This window comes from Balearica regulorum, chromosome 34 (assembly GCF_011004875.1).
Source record: "Balearica regulorum gibbericeps isolate bBalReg1 chromosome 34, bBalReg1.pri, whole genome shotgun sequence".
NCBI classification, from domain to species: domain Eukaryota; kingdom Metazoa; phylum Chordata; class Aves; order Gruiformes; family Gruidae; genus Balearica; species Balearica regulorum.
This window is the reverse complement of record NC_046217.1, coordinates 449,743-459,607: the sequence shown is the minus strand read 5'-3', so window position 1 is coordinate 459,607 and position 9,865 is coordinate 449,743.

The window sequence follows — 9,865 nt, the reverse complement described above, 5'->3', positions numbered from 1 at the left end:
CAATACGACGTTAGATCCGTACAAGCCTTTAAACAAGGGCTAAATTTGGAAGCTTTAGATGTTGGCTTGCAAAGCGACTGCTGTGCTAAATCATTACGGCTGTGCGTGTGCACGCAGTTTGTCATTCTGCGTGTGCTGCCTAGATCAAATCTTGTTGCCTTACAGAGGGGACAGGGAGATTGGATGAGGATGTATTTATGGTAGGATTATCTGGCTGCCTATTGATTTTTATTTTTTTTTTTTATTATCTTATTTTTTCATATTTTTTTTCCCATGAGAGTAGGGTCCTGATTGTAGGCAAAGAGTGAGGAGATCTGAGTAAGAGTAAATCGGTGGCAGAAAGCAACGGTCCTGCAAAAATGTCCTCAGTCTCCATGGATTGTGGAGGACCGCAGAGTCAGTCGGATGGCTGCTTTTAGCTAAAAACCTATAATTTCATGTACTCGTTAGCTAAAAGCTATATCCTTATGTACTCATTATGCATGCTCAGCATCTCTTGCTTTCTCCCACATCAGAACAACTGCATTTTTCCCTTTGTAGACTGCTTGGGTCTAACACATAAACCCCCAAAGTGTTCCAAAGCTTTGCAGAAGGATGAAGCTCTACCCCAAGGATGCACGTCGGTGTGTTACGGTCCAGCTGCTCTGAGGTTTGCTGAGCACCTCTCTCCCTACGGGACCTCCCATTCTCAGCAAATACCCGCAGCTTCACATCTGCAAGGAAGAATCTTGGACATCTATCCCCATGGATGCTTATCCCATCGGAGCTGCCATCATTCGGTGTTTGCACCAAATTGGTTTCTAATTGTGCTTTTTCAGCCTTTGGAAAGTAGTTGGGATCTAACGAAGGGGTTTTTCTTAGCAAAAGTGTTGCTTTTCGCTTGTGTTCTCCACTGCAAGGAGATTGTCCTGGCTTACCAGCTGGGGTGGTGGTTTTGCAAGAAGAAATTGCAAGCTTCTCCCTTCTGGACTTGGAAGGGACTTGGAGGTGACTTGGTCCCTTCAGCAACGAGCTTCGTTTCCATCACTTTGAGTTAAGCTCCATGTCTTGCTGCCTCCTGAAGCATCCACCAAGGAGAAGTAATCTTGGAAGAAAAGTTAAAAGTGAAATTCCAGCTCTGTCATGCTTCTTCTCAGCTATTGCTTGGTACAGGGAAGAGAAGATCCTCCATTGAGACGTGAATGATGGAAACCATCTCTGATATTCTGTTTGGTCCACCCAAATTCACTGGTCTGCGGCTTGCCATGCCTGTGGGATGGAAGGCGCAGGACTGAGGGAGGGAAAAGGGCTTTTGCAAAGGGTTTGGGGAGCCAAATATCTGTTCTGGTTGTTGCACAATAGTGGCCGATGGGTAAAAGGCATTTGTGGCTGGGCTTGGTCTGGTGGAAACGGATGCTTTCGGAGAGGTAAGTGCAATCCTGCCAGCGATTTTTCTACCCTTGTGGGTTCTTCTGATGGCTAAAGATGAGCAACCCATGGCAGATAAAAGGTCTGAATCAAAATGGGAGGTTTTTGCAGCACATGAGGTCATGGTGCAAGGAAATCTCCGTCCATGTCTTATACAGCGTGGGGAAACGCAGCTCTTATTTTGATGATGCTCAGCAGCTGCTTCACAGCTGCACACAGGAATCTGCCGTAGTCGAGTGACATTTTTCAGGGAACTTATCTCCAAGGGGAAGCGAGAGTTCAAAGCGAATCAGAAATGAAATGGCACTTGAAAGCTGTCAGCGCTGGCACGGTTGGGTTGAGACGACCACATTCGGGTTGTGCCCGTGAACCCTTCAAAAATCGAGGTGAGGTTTTTGCAAAGCAGCCCAGAGTTCTCGCTGATTTTTTTTTTTTAATCTCGTCTCGTTAAGAGACACGCACGGTTGCTTTTCCTTCTACGCCTCGCTCCATGTAGCAAACCCGTCCTCTGTCCGCTTAAGAGGTGGCAAGGACACTTTTAGCTCTGCAAAGCCCTTACAATTAGGTCGGCGGAGGAGAGCCGAGCGACAAGATAAATGTGATGCTTCATCTATTTAATCAAGCTCGTCACTGGCCGCTGTTTGCTTACACAAGGGTAGGAGTAGCAGATGAGGTCCCTTGTAGGTGATGGAGAGCACAGTGTCTATCCTGTGTGCCTTTGGCTGGAGAAACCCTTTGCACAGGCATTTTCCAGGGAGTTTGCTCCTGTTTTATCATAGAATCACAGAATGGTTTGGGTTGGAAGGGACCTTAAAGATCATCTAGTTCCAACCCCCACCCCTGCTGCAGGCAGGGACACCCTCCACTAGACCACGTTGCCCAAAGCCTCATCAACAGATATAGCAAGAAAACAACTGATCCAGGCCAAATTCAGACTTTCTTCATCTTTTTTTTCTCCTCCCTAGGCCACCCTAGGGACATGGAGGGGTGAAACTAGAATCTGCTCTGCACCTTCCTTGCTTTCCTCCAGCAGCTGCAGGAGGACAGTGCTTTCCAACTCATTCAGGAAGCCAATTAAATTGTATTTAAGATACAGATAAGACATTTTTGAGGTTGGGACCTTCCTCAAGCTCGGTGCTTCCTGCAACTCTCAAACGTGAATCCTGAGCAAAAGGTCATTGCGACTGAGCAACCACAACTCAGTTGGCTTGACCCAAATCCAAGCTCGTTCCCCAAATCATTGCAGATTGAGCTAAAACAGTTTGCTGGCCGAGAAAAAGTTATCGCGGTGTCCCAGCCTGCCAAGGAAACGCTTTTCTGAGACCCTGAGGGATCATAGTTGGTTTTCTTCTATGGCCCTGATCATTCATTTTCCATTGGGCAGCTTCTGCAGGTGATATTTGCCTATTCAAACCAGTGGCGTGTAGGAGCCAGCATTAATGACAAGGCAATTATGAAGATGATTTTACGATGCAGCTGTAGATGTCTCTTCGATGTCCTCATTGACTCTGGCAAACCGTGAATTGGTGCCGTATCACCTTTCCATTGCAGTAGCACAGAGGAGAAGGAGGTGGAGAGGAGGGGAGGAGGTTCTCTCAAAGAAACAGGATGTAGAAGGACCTGAAGAACTCAATCTTGTGGGTTTTTTGATGGAAAAGACTGTAGGATTTTAATCAGCGACTTGGTATTTGCCCTTTTGCCAGAGCAGGAAGATGCCTGACTCTGTCATGCAAACTGATAAATGCCAGAGACAGGCATTAGTTTTCCTGGGTCATCTCCATAAATTGGATGGGTTTGAGGTGCGAAAGCACTAGAAGGAGAGGAGCATAAATGTCGCATAGCTCACAGGGGAGGCTTATGACCCTCGCTTTGTATGCGACGCAGAGAAAACCGGAGAGCTGATATAAGCCTTGCGCCGTGGCGGTGCTTAGCTGCAGAAGTTGCGTGACCTTTTGTAGGAAAAGGTGCTTTTGTTAAGCTGAAAAAAAGGAGATTTTTTTTTTTTTGATGAAAGGCGGGGAAAAGTCTGGAGGCTGCTGCAGCCATGTGAGCTCTCCTGGTTTCACCTCAAAAAGAACCCAGGGAGAATAGGTAATTGCTCTGGCACTATCCTCTAAGCCTGGGCCCTTCGTTAGCCTCCTAATGAGCTTTCTGCAAGACCGTGAGGAATATTACCACTGGATTCATTTGTACATGCAAAGACTTGTTTGGAAAAGGCACCGAAGCAGTGTCTCGCTCAAGCCATCGGTCCCCTCTCACCGCTTACCATAATACTTTTATTTTGCTTGTTTTCTGTTACACAAACTTTTGTCCCCATCGCTAGGGTTTGTTGAGCTGCGGCGTTAATTTGGCGTGTCAGAGCAATGAAAAATGTATGCCTGCTCTTGGCGGCTTTGAGCCCAGACTTGTTTCCTCCTCTTACCTTATTTCTACCGTGATTGTTATTCAGACAGCAGTCGGGCTCCACAAAACTATCAGGAGGAGAATACAAACTAATATCTGAGGCACGAGCGATCTGCAGGATAGCCTCACCCTGGGGTTTGGACTGCTGGGTGAGCTGGGCTCATCCTACACGGATGGGGCAGAGGAGAAGGTGGGTGCACTGTCCTCATCCTGCACGGATGGAGCAGAGGAGAAGGTGGGTGGATTGTCCTGATCCTGCATGGATGGAGCAGAGGAGAAGGCAGGTGGGCTGGGCTCATCCTACACGGATGGGGCAGAGGAGAAGGTGGGTGGGTTGTCCTGATCCTGCACGGATGAAGCAGAGGAGAAGGTGGGTGGATTGTCCTGATCCTGCATGGATGGAGCAGAGGAGAAGGCAGGTGGGCTGGGCTCATCCTACATGGATGGAGCAGAGGAGAAGGTGGGTGGGTTGTCCTGATCCTGCACGGATGGAGCAGAGGAGAAGGCAGGTGGGCTGGGCTCATCCTACATGGATGGAGCAGAGGAGAAGGTGGGTGGGTTGTCCTGATCCTGCATGGATGGAGCAGAGGAGAAGGCAGGTGGGCTGGGCTCATCCTACATGGATGGAGCAGAGGAGAAGATGGGTGCACTGTCCTCATCCTGCACGGATGGAGCAGAGGAGAAGGTGGGTGGGTTGTCCTGATCCTGCACGGATGGAGCAGAGGAGAAGGTGGGTGGGTTGTCCTGATCCTACACGGATGGAGCAGAGGAGGTGGGTGGGCTGTCCTCATCCTGCACGGATGGAGCAGAGGAGAAGGTGGGTGGGCTGGGCTCATCCTACATGGATGGAGCAGAGGAGAAGGTGGGTGGGCTGGGCTCATCCTACATGGATGGAGCAGAGGAGAAGATGGGTGCACTGTCCTCATCCTGCACGGATGGAGCAGAGGAGAAGGTGGGTGGGTTGTCCTGATCCTGCACGGATGGAGCAGAGGAGAGGGCACATCAGAGAGAGAAGATGACTTGTTGAAAGCAGTGAGAGGCAGCACATCTTGTAAAAAATAGCCTAGAAATGTCCTTGAATGTAGTAACGACTTCTACGCTGACCTGCTGGGCTCTCGAGGGTGCTGAGAAAGTCCTTCTCCCACAAGATCCAGCATGACCTTGAGGACAATGCCCTCATCCCTCCATCCTCCCCCTCCCTTAATTGCTGGGGAAGCAGTTGGATGCTGCCAAGAGCCTGCAAATTGCCTGTTTGTCCTGGGCGAGGGTGATGGAGAGGGGGCTGAAAGATGAGTCCTCTCCTCCAAAAGCAGGCTTGACATCTCAGAGGAGAAAATTTCCCTGTAATTGAAATTAAGGGAGGGGAAGGCAGAGTTTCCCTCTGTTTTGCTTCACAGGCGGAGATCAGCCAGCTCTGGCCCGTCAATCACATTCGCCTGCCGACATCAGGCTGCAAAAATAAATCCCCGAGGCGAGGCAGGCGGTGCGATCAATAGCGGCGGCGCGTTTCGGAGTCTGGATGAGGAGGACATCACCCAGAGCTTGTGGAGATGGGGGAGCAGGTCAATTCTTGAGGCTGGTCTTAAGCAAAGATCTGTGCTCCTACAAGGTATGGGACATGCACTGGAAAAATTGTAATTTGGGGTGACCGAGGCCAAGAGAGGAGGAAATTATTCATTCTGCAATGTCAGGGAAAAAAAAAAAGTCAGACTGCCCAGAATTATTTTGTTGCAGCCCCTTTTGCTCATCAAAGGGGACAGTAAAAGCCATTTGCACCTGCAAGAGCCAAAGCAAGGTGTAGAAAAAGGGATGCTGTGCAAGAGCAAGGGGGGACCATCCCCTGCCTGGCATTGCTACGAGGGCAGAGGGGATGCAGAAAGAGGAGCAGGGGTGGCCGCGTGTGCTGAGACAGCTCCAAAAACCACATTTTGTGGGCAAGCATCCCCACACGCCAAGCTCTCCAAGCGAGATCCCTGAGTTTGGGTGGGCTTTTCCCAAGGAAGTCTCTCCCCTGGTGCCCCCATTGCCTTTGTAAGCCTGGCCGTCCATCGTATCAAGCAAAGTTCATGCTTGGGCCCTTCGTTAGCCTCCTAATGAGGCTCTGATAATGCATTGATTAGATGGATTACGGGAAGGAAAGGGGGGAAAAAAAAAAACCCCAAAACTAAAAACTTCTGGCACATCCGCTCGCTCAAGTGTCAATCTGGTGTCTCTCCATCACCTACCGAAAGTAAATTAGTTTTCCAGAGCATAACTTAGAGCAATCTCATTTCAGCCTGGCTGCTCAGCTGCATGAGGTGGGTTTTTTTGGGTTTTTTTTTCTCAGCAAACTCAGCCTTTCCCAAGCATTTTTCTTCCAGGATGAGCATCCGGGGACTGTAGGGTCGTCACTGCCGTTAGCAGCCTTCACCTCCCACAGTCGGTCCCCGACCGCTGCTCGGCCAAAGGAGTAATTTTAAAAACCAACCTGTTTCATCTTCTCCCACGATAAGCATGAAAAATGCATGCAAGATTAGGCTTGCTTCATTATTCATCAGCGGTATTAATTATGCAGCCGTGCCACTTGAATTGTCCCTGGTTGAGGATACTCGGAGCAGGAAAAACTTTGTGAGATAAGCCAGCGCAGGGCGACTTTTATCCCATAAGAAGGATCAGTATATATTCAGGAGAGGAGAAAGTGAGCAAAGGTCTCACGGCAGTCGATGCAAGGTGGGAGAACGGCCTCACGCTCAAGGCTGCGATGCTTTGGGGAGCCGTATTTTAATTTCTGGGTCCTTCGTGACCTTCCCAGATGAGTCTTACGGGCTTCATCCACGGTGGAGCCAAGTGATGCTCAACCCGCTTTGCTTCTGCAGAGCTTCAGGAGGTGTTAAGATTGGCGCTAAGAGGGAAAGCAGAGAGTCTCCATCACGCAGAGGTGTTGATTTCCTACTTGGGCAATAACCAGAAATCAAGAGAAGGAAGCTTAAGGCTAATGAGGCTTAACGATCGTTCAACGCAGATCTGGGAATTGATTCTCCGGTGAGTTACGGGCAGCTGGCACAAGGCAGGGGAAACCAAATCCTGCAAGATACGGAGAGAACGGGATCCAGCCCTCCAAAGAAAAGCTTCTAGAGGGGGTTTGAGGGGTGGGTGAGTGATGAAGTGTTTTGGAAAAAACACGAAAACTTGGTTCTAGCAGCAGTTTGGACCTTGCAAGGCTGATTCTTGGACGAATAGTGGCTTTTTGAATAGGAAAAGCTCCTCTCCAGGGCTGGAATCGGTGTGTGACCCTCTGGGGGATCATTTAAGGGTCAGGACACTCCCAGGTCCCCTCCAGCTCATGGTCTGCAGAGGAATCGGGGTGCCCTTGCTTGAGGGGGTCCTGCAGCTGCAGAGCCCTGTGCTGGGGTGCAGGGATGAAATGCAGGTTGAACCTTCCCCTCTCCTCTGGTCACCGTCCCTGTCACAAGCCCATCCAGAGGAATTAATTTCTTCACCATGCAGCCTCCTCTGTGACAGCCAGAAGGATAGTTTTGAGGTTGGGTTTTTCTTTCCCTTCTGTTCCTTTTTTTTTTTTTTGGGGGTGGGGGGGTGGGGGGGGGGCATTCAGCTCCCAAAGTCTTTCCTGAGCTCTTTTTTTTGCACCAAAAGTGGATTTTTGGGAGCCAGGCAGTGAGCCAGCCTCAGAGTAACGCTGGACCCAGATGAAGTCAGCGTGTGGGATGATGACAACACATCCGTGAAACCACTTCCTCCCCATCCTGGTGGGACAGGGATCTCTTGGATGGCAACGTCTTGCATTGTTTTGCTCTCTCCGCCCTATGTATCTTCTCTTATGAAGAGCAGGGATCTCAGCCAGCTACTTTCAAAGGTCCAGCCCACCCAATAAATGAGTAATTAGTAATTAATTTGGAAGCAGCATCCCTGGATTCAGGGCCAACGCATTTTTGGCAAACCAAGACCCATGTTTGGGGCTGGGGGGGGGTGGAGATCAGACAGATTTTCACAGCAATGCATTTGCTCTGCAAAGGTGATGCCGGGAGCCGGTGAAACGCTTTGGAGGATGCAGCGGTGAGAGGCGAGAGCACGTGTGCGTCTACAGACACACGCAAACACAGTGATGCGTTATAAAACGCGGCTCTTTCTGGCTCCTACTTTGCTGCTGGCAGTAGCTGCTCCCCCACCTGCTTGTCTTCCCCTCCTTCTCCAGCTGCATAAACAGGCGCTTTGGAGACAGCTGAGCTGTCAAGCAGGCAGAAGAGTCCGTGTCACGCAGAAAAATTAGAATAAAATTACCACCCGATAGGCTGGCATCACCTCGCCGCCAACTATCCCCATCGCTGCAATGTGCCAGCCCCGTTCGTGTGGGAAATGGGATGGGGTGGGATTGCTCCTGGCCTGGAGAGGGGTAGCAGCAGCGATCCACGGGAGCATGGGGACCCCAACCCCAAACTGCTCAGGATCTTCATCATCTGGACTGGGAGTTGAAGAGCCGTGTGTCAAAGTCCAGCACTCTTCAACCAGGTTCCTTCAGATACTCCACACGAGAAGGGTTTAAGGTTTTAATGCCAAATTTACTTATTTGTAGATATTTGACCTTACGGGAGGGGCGGGGCTGTTTGGTTTAGAAAAGTGAGCCAGCAGCCTACTGAAAAATGGAATTGCAATATATGACTGAATCGCAGTACAAGCACGATTCCCACTACTGGCCTCTAGATGCTGTCCAGCATGACACTGGGTGTCCCAAGTCAACGGGAAGGACAACATGGGTTGAAACTCTCTTCAAAGCTCATTTTGCTGGTTGGTTAATTTTTATACTCTGTTGGGCTGAGCCACGTGTAATCTTCCCCCATGTCGGTCCGGCTTGCTCAGGGAGACAATTCTTTCTATCGATTATTTTAGGGAAGGCCAGTTGGCCAACTCAATTGATGGAGCCGTTTATTGACAACAAAGGCCACCCTTGGTTCTTCTCGTGTTGAGATAAGTTCAGTTCTCTGTGCAGTAGCTGTGATCACCTCCTACTTTCTTCTCTGAGCTTCATGACCACATCATCCTTCTCCATCTTCTCCGAGCCTTCTTCCATCATAAGGGTTGATCGCGTGGTGCTGCGTTGGCTGCAGGGTTGCCGGTCAGGTATGACGTTGCTGATGGTTGACATGTCAAGGTCTATGGGGTAGGAGGGACTCCAGCAGCAGACAGTGGTCCTGAAAGGTTGTCCTGATACTAGCAGGAGGATTGGAGCCTCAATAAATAGCATAAATAGCCCAAACTGCCGTGTTTCCTGTGATTTTGGCTCATTCACTTGAGTCCTTATAAGTAGATCATGAGCAGGAACGAAATCTCATCATTTTGCTATAGGTCTCAGGATGCTTTACAAAGTCCCAAGTTCTGCACTCACACGATAATGTGATAATCTTTCCCCCAAAAAACATGATTTTTTATTCACACTCCATGCAATGCGACGCACAAAGGGATCAAGAAAGAAAAAAAAAAAAGGATTTTTTTTATCTCCTGCTTGATCAAACAATTTTGGGACCTTTGGGGAGCCTTCACCTCTCAGTGGTGGGTCACAGCGTAAGGGTGCTTGGATTTTGCCCGATTTTCAGTATTTTAATAAAGAGCAGAGGAAAGGTGGGAGATTTCCATCAAAGAGGTAAGGCTGCTCTCTGCAGGCTGCGAAACAGCATGAGATGCCTGGGCTTTTGTACAACATCCGAAAGCCCAAACCCAGAAGGTCCCTCAAGGAGCGGCGGTAGCCAGTATCTTCTACATTTTTATTAGCAAAAAACCCGTGGAAACTATTGGAACGGACAAATCAAACAGATTTGGGAATGGAATAAGCAGGGTGGTAGGAATAACGAAACTCTTGGGTCTGGTTTGCTTTTGGGGAGAGCTTGGGATCCCCGCTTTGCCGTGGCAGTGATGTCGAGCAGTCCCATGACTGCCATGACATTTATTTACCTTATAATTGCATTTCACACCTTATAATTGCAAAGTAACACATAAGAGCATGGAAGAAGCCGAGAAGTTCCCTCTTGAAAGCATCTTCAAGATCGGGCGAATGACTTGGATC